This window comes from Bubalus kerabau, chromosome 6, assembly GCF_029407905.1.
Source record: "Bubalus kerabau isolate K-KA32 ecotype Philippines breed swamp buffalo chromosome 6, PCC_UOA_SB_1v2, whole genome shotgun sequence".
In the NCBI taxonomy this organism is placed as follows: Eukaryota; Metazoa; Chordata; class Mammalia; order Artiodactyla; family Bovidae; genus Bubalus; species Bubalus kerabau.
Genome location: NC_073629.1, coordinates 18,409,242 through 18,423,644, shown reverse-complemented (window position 1 = coordinate 18,423,644; position 14,403 = coordinate 18,409,242). Strand labels below are relative to the sequence as shown.

The following is a 14,403-nucleotide window of genomic DNA, read 5'->3' as shown; positions in this document are numbered from 1 at the left end:
AACAATAGATTGGTTCCAAATAGGAAAAGGAGTTCGTCAAGGCTGTATATTGTCACCCTGCTTATTTAACTTCTATGCAGAGTACATCATGAGAAACGCTGGACTGGAAGAAGCACAAGCTGGAATCAAGATTGCCGGGAGACATATCAATAACCTCAGATATGCAGATGACACCACCCTTATGGCAGAAAGTGAAGAGGAACTCAAAAGCCTCTTGATGAAAGTGAAAGTGGAGAGTGAAAAAGTTGGCTTAAAGCTCAACATTTAGAAAATGAAGATCATGGCATCCGGTCCCACCACTTCATGGGAAATAGATGGGGAAACAGTGGAAACAGTGTCAGACTTTATTTTTCTGGGCTCCAAAATCACTGCAGATGGTGACTGCAGCCATGAAATTAAAAGACGCTTACTCCTTGGAAGGAAACTTCTGACCAACCTAGATAGCATATTCAAAAGCAGAGACATTACTTTGCCAACAAAGGTCCATCTAGTCAAGGCTATGGTTTTTCCTGTGGTCATATATGGATGTGAGAGTTGGACTGTGAAGAAGGCGGAGTGCAGAAGAATTGATGCTTTTGAACTGTGGTGTTGGAGAAGACTCTTGAGAGTCCCTTTGACTGCAAGGAGATCCAACCAGTTCATTCTGAAGGAGATCAGCCCTGGGATTTCTTTGGAAGGAATGATGCTAAAGCTGAAACTCCAGTACTTTGGCCACCTCATGCGAAGAGTTGACTCATTGGAAAAGACTCTGATGCTGGGAGGGATTGGGGGCAAGAGGAGAAGGGGACAACAGAGGATGAGATGGCTGGATGGCATCACTGACTCGATGGACGTGAGTTTGAGTGAACTCCGGGAGTTGGTGAGGGACGGAGGCTTGGCGTGCTGCGATTCATGGGGTCACAAAGAGTCGGACACAACTGAGCGACTGATCTGACCTCTGTGTGTGTGTGTGTGTGTGTGTGTGTGTGTGTGTGTGTGTGTGCGCTACCCTCAGACATCTGTTCCGCACCCAGATTAGAGAGAGTGCAAATAGTGTCTGAGTGGCACACACTTACTCAGACCATCGGCCACAATTGGAGTGTGCACAAATTGCCTGTGGTGATGTAGACCAGCAGGCAGTTGCAACAGATGGGGGCACACTTGCCCTGGAGGGACACCCTCCCAGTGCCCAGAGAGGCAGGGGCTGGTATGTAGTGTGGGGGCTGTAGTGGCCCTACCCTTTGCATGTGACTTAACAATGGTGCCTCGTTTCCTAGGCAGAACACACTTCCTCCAGTTGGCATTCCCAGCCTCAGAGCCTCTCACTCCTGTCCTCTCTGTTGTATCTGTGAAGCCAACAGTGATCCTCTCCCAGGATCCACTCTTAATCCCACACTTTAGCATTCTGCCCCTGGCAGCGCAAAGACTCTCAGAGCTAATTCCAAATGTGGTTTTAAGATGGGCAATCCTCAGGACCACTGAGCCTACTTGTGTAGAAGAGGCCTTGGCTTGAGAGATGGGCAAGATGACTCAATGGGAGCCACTCCCAGTGCCTCTGAAGGCCAAAGAAGTTGGCAGGTGGGAAAGGGGTTATGATGGCCACCCTGCCCCTTCACGCCACTCAAAGACACCTAGCTTCTATGGTGTCCCAGGCTTTATCTGCAAACTTTCCCAGCTGTAGAACTCCTTACTCCTGTCCCTTCAGGCTGTCTTTTCAGAACAACTGTTCCCTCCCTGAGTCTTCACTCCAAACCCCATGTTCCAGCACCCAATACCTCTGCAACAGGAGACACAGGATTCAGGCTAGGATGAGCAGGGCTGTGGCACAGACCATGCATGCAGTTCTTAGTCTTGCCTTTCACAGACCGTCCTCTGCTTTGATCCCCTGAAGGCCCATTTCTGTCCCAGCTGATTTCCCCACTGTGATGGGCTTTTCCCCTCCATCTTCAGCCTCATGTCAGGGTTGCTAGTCCCTGTTTTGATTCCTCTTTTCTGTTTTACATTTTTCATTTTGCCTGATTATCAGTGGATTTTTCTTGTCCTTTTAGGTGTCCAAAGACTTCCACTAATGTTCACCAAGTAGTCTGTTGAGAATTATTCCATTTGTAGATGTATACTTATATATATATATATATATATATATATATATATATATATATATATATGAGGAAGGACAAATTTCACAACCTCTTATTCTACCAACTTGACTTCTCCTCTTTATTATAATATTTAAACAATATACAGTAGTCAGTGGAGATGCTGCTGAGCTAGAGGAAAATGTTATGTCCTGACTTCTGGAACATGCATACCTGGTGACTGTTTCAAAGCTTTCAGGCATTTCCTCTTTCTCTTTCTCTTCCTCTTCATTCTTCTCTTCTTCTTCCTTTCCCATTTATAAAACTGCATTCTTGAAAAGTTTCCTGATTATTTGGCCAAGACAAGTTAGTAGGTCAATTATTCACACTGATTGCAGGAAGAAAGAAGAATGACATGCAAAGACTATTACTAAACGCATTGCCAACACATCAGTGTACTAAATTGGAGAGTTAGGAGATATATTGATACATTAGGAAGTGAAGAGTAATATGGCAGGATGAGAGGTCTGAAGGGTTGAAGGAGAAGACAGAGAATAAACATTAAAAACATTTAAAACTACTCTCTTTTAAAGATCTAAAACATGCTGGGATAGAGTAGAAGAAAACAAACTCATCAGATAAACTCTAAGCATTTATTTAACTATTTCAGACATTTAGTTTTCTGATCCTCCTCCCTTCCCATACTTACTCTCAATCACTTGTATGTGGCAGTGTGAGTCTTAAATGGTATCTTACATTCATTTTTGTTTTTATGCAATTTAAACCTGATATTTACTATTGGAATAAAAATGATTTATTTCCTGGTAAAGTAATCTTCAGCACGAGACAGCATTCTAGGGGATTGTAGGGGTCTGGTGAAATGGGACATCCAGATTCCACTATCTGTGTTCCCACAGTCTACAGTAATATAAAGCCAGCGTTGTAACTTTTCTCCTAAACCAGACATGATTCCTCACCAGCCACAGCCTATTATGAAAATCTTCAGTGCCCAAGAGGACAGTACAGAAAAGAGGACAGTTCAGCTCCAGCTGAACAGAGAAACTGTAGACGAATTGTTGAGAGCTAAATCTCTGAAAAGGCATAATGAAATATTATGCCAGGGCTGGGGAACATGCTAGGGCATTCTCTCTTGAACTTCAGTTATTCTCTAAAAATTCATTCCATTTGTCATATTTACACTTCACATGTATCATGTAATATTTATATTTTTAATTTGATTGAACATAGGAAATAATGTACATGAAATGGCAGATGAAATTTTCAAATTATAATATAATACATGTTATATATTCTTTTATATGAGAGAGTGACAGACACAGAGAGAGACAGGAAAGAAAGAGAAAGAGAGATTACAAAGGCTGGAAAATTCAAAATCTGTGAAACTGAAAACCCGTGGAAGGCCATCAGGTAAGAGGATTATCTGTTACCCAAGAAAGGCTTAGACTTTTGCTCTGTTCAGGCCTTCAGTGGATGAAGGACTACGCACCTTTTGGAGGGAAACCTCCTTTACCCAGACCACTGATTTTTATATTGAAAGGTGAAAGTCTGTCGCCAAGCTGTGTGCGACTCTTTGTGACCCCACGGAATGTAGCCCTCTCTCTTTGGGATTCTCCAGGCAAGAATACTTGAGTGGGTTGCCATTTCCTTATCCAGGGGATTTTCCTGATCCAGTGATCAAACAGGCATCTCCTGCTTGTTAGGCTGATACTTCACCAGTGAGCCACCAGGGAAGCCCATCTCATTCAAAAACATCCTTAGAGAAATACATGGAGTTTGACCAATTATCCGGGCACCCTGTGCCAGTCAAGATGACTTCTAAATTATCCATGCTTCCTTCCAGAACACTGACAAATTATGTGAAGAAAGTGACCAGGAAAGAGGTTTATTTAACATATATTCCATGTAATCAGTAAGGTAAATTTAAAAAATGGGTTTATATTACAGTGAAATTCTCATTATTGATTGAGAATTGTATATGAATGGCAATTAACTTCAATGACTGAATGGCTTATAGTGATTTCAACTTTCATTAAAAAATAGTTGCTTTATGGCATTACTGACCAGATTGGACCTTTCAATATTTCAAAGGGGAAGGATGTCAGAAAATTTGAACAATGCTCTGAGCTTTTATTTAACAGAGTGAAGTAGTACAAAGAGAACAGTTGGGAGATATCATGTAGGAGTAGGTGGTGGGTTATGTGGGTAGTTATGTGCAAAAAGCTTGCTTTCTGTTGTTGGTCTAGAGTCTGAGCTGCGCAACACCTGAATTACAGTAGATGATGCTAAACTCTTAGTGAATTCCCTGTGACCCAAGGTGAAACAGGTTTCTAAAGGCTGCAAGAATCAGCTTGATGTCTTTTATCTGAGGGAGAAAAGCAGTGAAAGGAGGCTCCTAGAGGTCACCACTTTACTGAACATATCTGAGTATTATAATGGGAAGGCTGGAGAGATGATCTGAAACCTGCCCTCGGTCCATTTGAGAAGAAGAAAGGAGACAGATTAGGAGGTCATGGATCAAAGGGGAAAGCATTATAAGAAGGACTTGAGGTAAAGAGAAAGGTGTCACTAGATAGCCAGGCTCTTTTCAACCCAGGATGTACAACAAAATGGCAACCAGTTCAAGTGGAACAAGGCAGGCACTTTGATAATTCATAGAAGGTGAAAGGTATCAAAGAGGAGTCTTCTTCAATCAAGAAAGCGAGGCTTTGACTCCAAGTTAAGGAACCCCCCCAAATCCTCCCACTGCCATAAACCCCTGAAACTGAGAGCTTAAGACAAGGGATGCTGTGAGTCATGGGGAGATAATCCAGTGAGGAGATCCTGGAGCAGGACATTTCCTCTTTCTGGAGTCCCTGTCAAGCCACTTATGGATGGATTTGCATTTCGGTTGGGAAATGACTGAACCGGGCCTGTTTTGGCAGCTCTGCTTCCTCCTGGGTGGGGCAGCAAGTCCCTATAAAAAGGCCCTCTGCTGCATCACTGCCATCCTCCTGCTACTCAAGTCCGGATAGACTTTGGAGAACCTGGTGAGTCTGAGTCTTCAGTTCAGCTTTATTCTTGGGCTCTCTACTTATGAATTAATTCTGGCTATAGCAAATTTGGTGTGTCCAAAGTTATTGTCATGACTTAGTGCTCCTTAGTGGATGGGAGCTTGGAATTTGAACACAGTGATATACAGTATTTATTAAGTTTCTGGTACAGAGTTTGAATTCCTTTAAGGAAGAGATTAAAACAAAATCTGTGACAAGAAGAGGTAAAGAACGGAGCACTTTTCCTCTTTCTGTTTCTTTCTTCTGTCCTTCTGCTGTTATTTAAGAGGCATTTATCTTTGAAGGTGCGGGGTCCTTGTATCCTTCCTGGTGGCCATTTGCTCTGTACACAGGTCATACTTCTGGGACCTCATGAGAGATAATGATGATGAGAATTTCTTGTGAGCTTACCCAGGATTTTGGAACTTATGATGGACTTATTGAAGATGCTGTTTTTAGAAAAATAAAGAGTAGGACAACATTGATTGGTTTTCTGAAAAAAAAAAATTTTTTTGAAAAGTTGTATGTTAAAAGAAATTTTCTCTGAGCCAATAATACAATTTGTTGAAGAGGGAGAGAGAGGCCAGAAGTTCATTAAAAGGGATTAAAGAGATCAAGCCACATTCTTAGAGACTGGAGAGAGTCTATCTGATATTATTACATGAGCTCAGACATTTCTCCCTGTAGCAGTCCCTTCTTGTGAACACTGTCATGTAATTTCTTTCAGATTCTAAGACTCCAGAAAGATGTCTTATCAGCAGCAGCAGTGCAAACAGCCCTGCCAGCCACCTCCAGTAGTGTGCCCTCCCAAGTGCCCTGAGCCTTGCCCACCTCCAAAGTGTCCCGAGCCTTGCCCACCTCCAAAGTGTCCTGAACCTTGCCCACCTCAGCAGTGCCAGCAGAAATGCCCTCCTGTGCCACCTCCCCAACAATGCCAAGAGAAGTGCCCACCCAAGTGCAAGTAACAGCATCAGCTTTTATCCGGATCAGGAAAGGATGAGGACAACTGACTCACCTAGCTCCACAGCTCCACCTTCATCTTCTCTTTAAAGCCTATCATGGATACAGAAGAAGCTTCTCCACCCTTCAGCCGGCAGTATGCCTGTGGTGATTCCTGACTGCCAGAGGTTTCCTTCCTGAGGCTGCTGTTCTGCTCTCCTCTGGGAGGACAGCTGAGAAAACATCCCAGAGCTTCAGATGGAAGAGCAGCAGCTTTTCTCCCGGGCAGCATGGGAGGATTCTCTCCCTCCCTTGGGTCTCTCTGTCACCTGGGCAGGGGTTTCTACCAGCTGGTCAACTGTTGCTTAGCCTCCTCTTCTCAAATAAACTGCAGTTCCTTTGTGTGATGTCAAAAATGTTTCCTTTCTTTCAAAATTGTTTTTAGTAATACTATACCATCATCAAGTTTTGTTTCTATCTTTTGATGCCAAGTTTCAAGCTCGCACAACCAGCATTGTCTAAATTTTGAGCCTTATCAAAGAATAATTCTACATAATTTCAATTTCATGTTATGTCCTTAATTATCACTTGATGGTTTGAGGAACAAAATATTTGCCTCTTCAGGCTTTCAGTCCTTTTAGTAAAATGTAGGGAAAATTGTATTTTCATTTCAAACTTCTGAGAAATCAATATTCATTGAATGTGTATAATTTAGTTGGCACATGCCAGACCCATACATAGCACTTGGAAGACAGCAGGTCATCATTGTCTCCATCATCACCACCATCACCACCACCCCTGTTCTCCTCACCACCATATTTGCAGTTGACTCATTTGGCTCCACATTCCACCTTCATCTTCTCTTCAAAGCAGGTCATGAATACAGAAGAAGCTTCTGCATCCTTCAGCCAGCAATATGCCCGTGGGGACTTCTGACAGCCAGAGGTTTCCTTCCTGAGGCTGCTACACCACTTGCCTCTGGGAAGACAGCTGAGAAAACACAGTGCTTCAGAGGGAAGAGCAGCAGCTCTCCTCCCGGGCACCATCAGAAGATTCTCTCCATCTTCTGTGACTGTCTGTTACCTGAGCAGGGGTTTCTACCAACTAGACAATTGTTACTTGATCTCCACTTCCTGAATAAGCTACAATTCTCTTTTGTGATGGTAAAAATGTTTTGCTTTGTTTTGTTTTCCTATTAAAAGCACATAGCAATAGCATATTGTGTTTGGGTTTATTGTTATCCTACTTTGATCCTAAAGTTACAGCTCCCACAATCGACGTTGTCTGAATTTTGAGTAATATCAGAGATCCTTTCTGATCTTCCCTAATGCGTCAGTGGTAACGAATCAGCCTGCCAATGCAGGAGACATGGGTTCATTCCCTGGTCCGGGAAGATCCCACATTCCGTGGAGCAGCTAAGCCCATGTGACACAACTATTGAGCCTGTGCTCTAGAGCCCAGAAACCCCAACTACGGAGCCCACATGCTGCAACTACTGAAGTCCAAGCGCCCTAGAGCCTGTGCTCCACAACAAGAGAAGTCAGTTCAGCGTGAAGTCCGCACACCACAACCAGATAGAAGCCCTGCCTCATGGCTATTAGAGAAAAGCCCATGTAGCAATGAAGACTCAGCATTGCCAAAATAAATTAATACACTGTTTAAAAAAGAAAGCTCTTTAAAAAAAAGATTATTTCTATATAATTTAGAATCATGTTAATTATTGCTTGACTAATTTGAGTAAAAAATTATTTAACTCCTCAGAATTAAAATCCCTTTACTGAAATGGGGAAAACAGTGTTCCCTGGCAAAATATCTGAGGCATAAAAATTACATGGTTGTGTGTACTTTAATTTGCACATGTTGGGGCACAGAAATGGCACTGGGAAGACAGCACGTCATCATTGCCTCCATCATCACCACCATCACCATCATCGCCTCACCACCATGCCTGCTGCAGCAGGGAAGTGACACAGACATAACCAGCACGGCAACCAAGAAGATTCTTAGGCTCTGTTGCCCCTTCACTTTCTTGCTGTTCTTTTTCTTTCCTAATGTAATCTTATATTTAATGTGATACTTGAGATCAAGGACTTTTGGAATGTAGTGGCACATTCTGCATGAAATTATAGTAGCTCTGAAAACATGGGTAGTGCAGAAGGATGGAAATTTAAAGGATCCTTACCAGGTAAAGTTTTGCCACCTCTCCATGTGTACTACTTGCTCTTCTTACTCCAACAACTCATTAACTTCAGAGCCTTAAATGTTTTTTCACGTCTGAAATTACTTCTCTGTTTTGACACCAACTTTGAAGAACATTGAGGTTTACAATGTTTATTTAGATTTACAATGTCACTGTAGCTAGGCAACTTTTTTCTAATGTTTAGCTTGCTAGTCAAGTATGCTGTGAAAAAGGATATATTCTTAACCAACCTATTCGTTATTTTAACTTTTTTTGTATATTGGAGTATTGTTGGTTAACAACGTGTTAATGTCAGGTGTACAGCAAGGTCATGCAGTTCTACATATACATGTATCAATTCTTATTCAAATCTTTTTCCCATTTAGGATGTTACATGATTATTGAGCAGAATTCCATGTTTTATACAGTAGGTCTTTGTTGGTTATCCATTTTATTTTTATTTTATTTTTATTGGGTTGTTTTACAACACTGTGTTAGTATCTTCTCTAAAATGAAGTGAATCATTTATTTATATACCTATTTCCCCTGCTTTTTGGATTTTCCTCTCATCACTCCCCCCCACTCCATTTCACCCATATTGGTCACAACAGAGCAGTGAGCTGAGCTCCTGGGTTATCTGGCAGGTTCCCACTAGCTATTTTACACAAGGTAGTATATGTATGTCAATCTTAATCTCCCAAATCACCCCACCCCCTCTTACCAGCCCACTTTGTATCCACATGTCCTTTCTCTATGTCTGCATCTCTATTTCTGTGCTGCAAATAAGTTCATCTGTTCCACTTTTCTAGATTCCACATATATACACTAATATATGACATCAGTTTCTCTCTTTCTGACTTCACTTTCTATGATAGACTCTAGATCTATCCATGTCTCTACAAATGACCCAGTTTCAATCATTTTTATAGTTGAGTAATATCTGTATGTAGGTCAAAAAACAAGAGTTAGAATCAGACATGGAAAAACAGACTGGTTCCAAATTGGGAAGGGTGTATGTCAAGGCTGTATATTGCTTATTTAACTTCTATGCAGAATACATCATGCGAAATGCCAGGCTGATTGAAGCATAAGCTGGAATCAAAATTGCTGGGAGAAATATCAATGACCTCAGATATGTAGACGACACCCCCCTTATGGCAGAAAGTGCAAAGGAACTAAAGAGCCTCTTGATGAAATTGAGAGTGAGTGAAAAATCTGGCTTAAAACTCAACTTTCAGAAAACGAAGATCATGGCATCTGGTTCCATCACTTCATGGCAAATAGATGGGGAAACAATGGAAACAGTAAGATACTTTATTTTGGGGGGATCCAAAATCATTGCAGATGGTGACTGTAGCCATGAAATTGAAAGACTCTTGCTCCTTGGAAGAAAAGCTATGACCAATCTAGACAGCATATTAAAAAGCAGAGACATTACTTTGCCTACAAAGGTCCATCTAGTCAAAGCTATGGTTTTTCCAGCAGTTATGTATGGATGTGAGAGTTGGATGATAAAGAAAGCTGAGCACCAAAGAATTGACGCTTTTGAACTGTGGTATTTGAGAAGAATCTTGAGAATCCCTCGGACTACAAGGAGATCAAACCAGTCAATCCTAAAGGAAATCAGTCCTGAATATGCCTTGGAAACACTGATGCCGAAGCTGAAACGCCAATCCTTTGACCACCTGATGCGAAGAACTGACTCACTGGAAAATACCCTGATGCTGGGAAAGATTGCAGGCAAGAAGAGAAGGCAACAACAGAGGATGAGAGGGTTGGATGGCATCACCGACTCAATGGACATGAGTTTGAGTTTCAGCAAGCTCTGGGAGTTGATGGACAGGGAAAGCTGGTGTGCTGCAGTCTATGGAGTTGATGTTGGGAAAGACTGAGGGCAGGAGGAGAAGGGGACAACAGATAATGAGATGGTTGGATGGCATCACTGACTATGGACATGAGTTTGAACAAGCTCCAGGAGTTGCTGGACAGGGAAGCGTGGCATGCTGTATGCAGTCAATGTGGTTGCAAAGAGTCGATCATGACAGTGACTAAACTGGACTGAGTATTCCATTGCATATATGTACCATGTCTTCTTTATCCATTCATTCACTGATGAACATTTAGGCTGCATCCAAGTACCTAAATCAAATCCCTTATGATTATACAGTGGAAGTGAGAAATAGATTTAAGGGCCTAAATCTGATAGATAGACTGCCTGATGATCTATGGAATGAGGTTCGTGACATTGTACAGGAGACAGGGATCAAGACCATCCCCATGGAAAAGAAATGCAAAAAAAAAAAAAAAAAAACAAATGGCTGTCTGGGGAGGCCTTACAAATAGCTGTGAAAAGAAGAGAAGTGAAAAGCAAAGGAGAAAAAGAAAGATATAAACATCTGAATTCAGAGTTCCAAAGAATAGCAAGAAGAGATAAGAAAGCCTTCTTCAGCGATCAATGCAAAGAAACAGAGGAAAACAACAGAATGGGAAAGACTAGAGATCTCTTCAAGAAAATCAGAGATACAAAAGGAACATTTCATGCAAAGATGGGCTCGATAAAGGACAGATATGGTATGGACCTAACAGAAGCAGAAGATATTAAGAAGAGATGGCAAGAATACACAGAAGAACTGTATAAAAAAGATCTTCACAACCAAGATAATCACGATGGTGTGATCACTGACCTAGAGCCAGACATCCTGCAATGTGAAGTCAAGTGGGCCTTAGAAAGCATCACTATGAACAAAACTAGTGGAGGTGATAGAATTCCAGTTGAGCTATTCCAAATGCTGAAAGATGATGCTGTGAAAGTGCTGCACTCAATATGACAGCACATTTGGAAAACTCAGCAGTGGCCACAGGACTGGAAAAGGTCAGTTTTCATTCCAATCCCAAAGAAAGGCAATGCCAAAGAATGCTCAAACTACCACACAATTGCACTCATCTCACACGCTAGTAAAGTAATGCTCGAAATTCTCCAAGCCAGGCTTCAGCAATATGTGAACCCTGAACTTCCTGATGTTCAAGCTGGTTTTAGAAAAGGCAGAGGAACCAGAGATCAAATTGCCAACATCCGCTGGATCATGGAAAAAGCAAGAGAGTTCCAGAAAAACATTTATTTCTGCTTTCTTGACTATGCCAAAGCTTTTGACTGTGTGGATCATAATAAACCGTGGAAAATTCTTCAAGAGATGGGAATACCAGACCACCTGATCTGCCTCTTGAGAAATTTGTATGCAGGTCAGGAAGCAACAGTTAGAACTGGACATGGAACAACAGACTGGTTCCAAATAGGAAAAGGAGTATGTCAAGGCTGTATATTGTCACCCTGTTTATTTAACCTATATGCAGAGTACATCATGAGAAACGCTGGACTGGAAGAAGCACAAGCTGGAATCAAGATTGCCAGGAGAAATATCAATAACCTCAGATATGCAGATGACACCACCCTTATGGCAGAAAGTGAAGAGGAACTCAAAAGCCTCTTGATGAAAGTGAAAGTGGAGAGTGAAAAAGTGGGCTTAAAGCTCAACATTCAGAAAATGAAGATCATGGCACCTGGTCTCATCACTTCATGGGAAATAGATGGGAAAACAGTGTCAGACTTTATTTTGGGGGGCTCCAAAATCACTGCAAATGGTGACTGCAGCCATGAAATTAAAAGACGCTTACTCCTTGGAAGGAAAGTTATGACCAACCTAGATAGCATGTTCAAAAGCAGAGACATTACTTTGTCAACAAAGGTTCGTCTAGTCAAGGCTATGGTTTTTCCTGTGGTCATGTAAGGATGTGAGAGTTGGACTGTGAAGAAGGCTGAGTGCCAAAGAATTGATGCTTTTGAACTGTGGTGTTGGAGAAGACTATTGAGAGTCCCTTGGACTGCAAGGAGATCCAACCAGTCCATTCTGAAGGAGATCAGCCCTGGGATTTCTTTGGAAGAAATGATGCTAAAGCTGAAACTCCAGTACTTTGGCCACCTCATTCGAAGAGTTGACTCATTGGAAAAGACTCTGATGCTGGGAGGGATTGGGGGCAAGAGGAGAAGGGGACAACAGAGGATGAGATGGCTGGATGGCATCACTGACTCGATAGACGTGAGTCTGAGTGAACTCCGGGAGCTGGTGATGGACAGGGAAGCCTGGCATGCTGCGATTCATGGGGTCGCAAAGTGTCAGACACAACTGAGTGACTGATCTGATCCGAAGTCCTGGCTATTGTAAATAGTGATGCAATGACCATTATTGATCTCCAGGGAATATGCCCAGTAGTGTGCTTTCTGGGTCATATAGTAAGTTTATTTTTATTTTTCTAAGGAACTTCCATACCAGTCTCCATATTGGCTGCATCAGTTAACATTCCTTCCAACTGGTGTGGGTTGTCATTCCCTTCTCCAGAGGATCTTCCCTACACAGAGATCAAACCTGGGTTTTGTGCACTGTAGGCCGATTTTTTGCCATCTAAGCCATCAGGGAAACCACAACAGTGCATGAGGGTTCCTTTTTCTCTGCACCCATCCAGCATTTATTGTTTGTAGCTTTTTTTGATGATGACCATCCTGACCAGTGTGAGGTGATACCTCGTTGTAGTTTTGATCTGCATTTCTCTAATAATTAGTAATGTTGGGCATCTATCCATGTTGCTCTTGGCCATCTATATGTCTTTGGAGAAATGTCTATTTACGTTTTCTACCCATTTTTTTTGCTAGAGTTGCTTATTTTTTATATCAAGCTTCATGAGCTCTTTGCATATATTTTGGAGATTAATCTCTTATCAGTTGCTTTATTTAAAAAAATTTCCTGGGCGGAAGAGCTAAGATGGCAGAAGAATAGGATGGGAGACCACTTTCTCCCCCACAAATTCATCAAAAGAACATTTAAACGCCAAGTAAATTCCACAAAACACTTCTGAAAGCCGGCAGAGGACATCAGGTACCCAGAAAAGCAGCCCATTGTCTTCAAAAGGAGGTAGGAAAAAATATAAAAGACAAAAAAAGAGACAAAAGTGGGAGGGATGGAACTCAGTCCCAGGAGTCTTAAAAAGAGAGAAGTTTCCAAACACCAGGAAACACTCTCACTGCTGAGTCTGTGAAGAGCCTTGGAAGCACAGAGGGCAACATAACAGGGAGGAAAAATAAATAAATAATTAAAATCCACAGATTACGAGCCCAACAGTAACTTCCCCAGTGGAGAAGCAGTGCAGACACCTGCACCTACCACTAGCAAGCGGGGGCTGGGCAGGCAGGCGCCGGCTGCAGTGCTTACAGTAAGGATCTGGCCTGAATGCCCCGAGTGCTATATGAGCGAACTAACTTGGGCTAGCAAACCAGACTGTGAGATAACTACCACGCAAAAAGCCAGCCCTAATCTAAGACACTTCCAGGCCCATGCACAGAACAAAGGACTGAACAGAGATAGCCGGCTGCAGACCATCCCCCTCCGAGTACAGGCAGCCAGAGCCAGAAGGGGGCAATTGCAGCCCCAGAGAGACGTTATCTACAAAACTGTAAGCAGGCTTCTTTGCTGACTAAGACTTCTTGGGGTTCTGGACGGTCAACATTCACCTGAGAAGGTGCGCCGGTTGTACACCCAGCAAACTGAGTGGCAGGGACGGGGGAGGCGATAAGTCGCAGTGAACGTGCTCGCCAAACACCTCATCACCTGAGCTGCTCGGACCTGGGAAGGGTACAAAACGCAGGCCCAACAGAGTCTGCGCCTCTGAGGACTACCCAAGTGCCTGAACCTGAGTGGCTTAGACCTGGGAGGTGCATGCAGCCCAGGGCCGGCCTTGGATGGTTCCCAGCGGAGCAACCTAGAGCCTGAGCAGCGCGGGCAGGGAGGGTGCACGCGCCGTGAGTGGGGAAGGCCCAGTGTGGCTGAAGCACTGAGAACACACGCCAGTGCTTTTTGTTTGCAGCATCCCTCCCTCCCCACAGTGTGACTGAACAAGTGAGCCTAGAAAAAAAAAAAAAAAAAGTGTCCACCACTGCCCCCTTTGTGTCAGGGCGGAAATCAGACACTGAAGAGACCAGCAAACAGAAGAAGCTAAAACAGAGGGAACCGCCTTGGAAGCGACAGGTGCAATAGATTAAAACCCTGTTGTTAGTACCGACTACATAGGAAGGGGCCTATAGATCTTGAGAAATATAAGCTGGACCAAGGAACTATCCAAAAATGAACCGACC

At 42.8% G+C, this 14,403-nt stretch overlaps 1 long non-coding RNA gene across 1 annotated transcript; it reads left to right on the top strand.

Moving 5' to 3' along the window:
• The first annotated feature begins 4,873 nt into the window (after positions 1-4,873).
• Positions 4,874-6,459, top strand: LOC129656036 (uncharacterized). Its single transcript, XR_008716160.1, has 2 exons — positions 4,874-5,101; positions 5,832-6,459. It is a non-coding gene; the product is annotated as an uncharacterized LOC129656036 (long non-coding RNA).
• Positions 6,460-14,403: the final 7,944 nt, after the last annotated feature.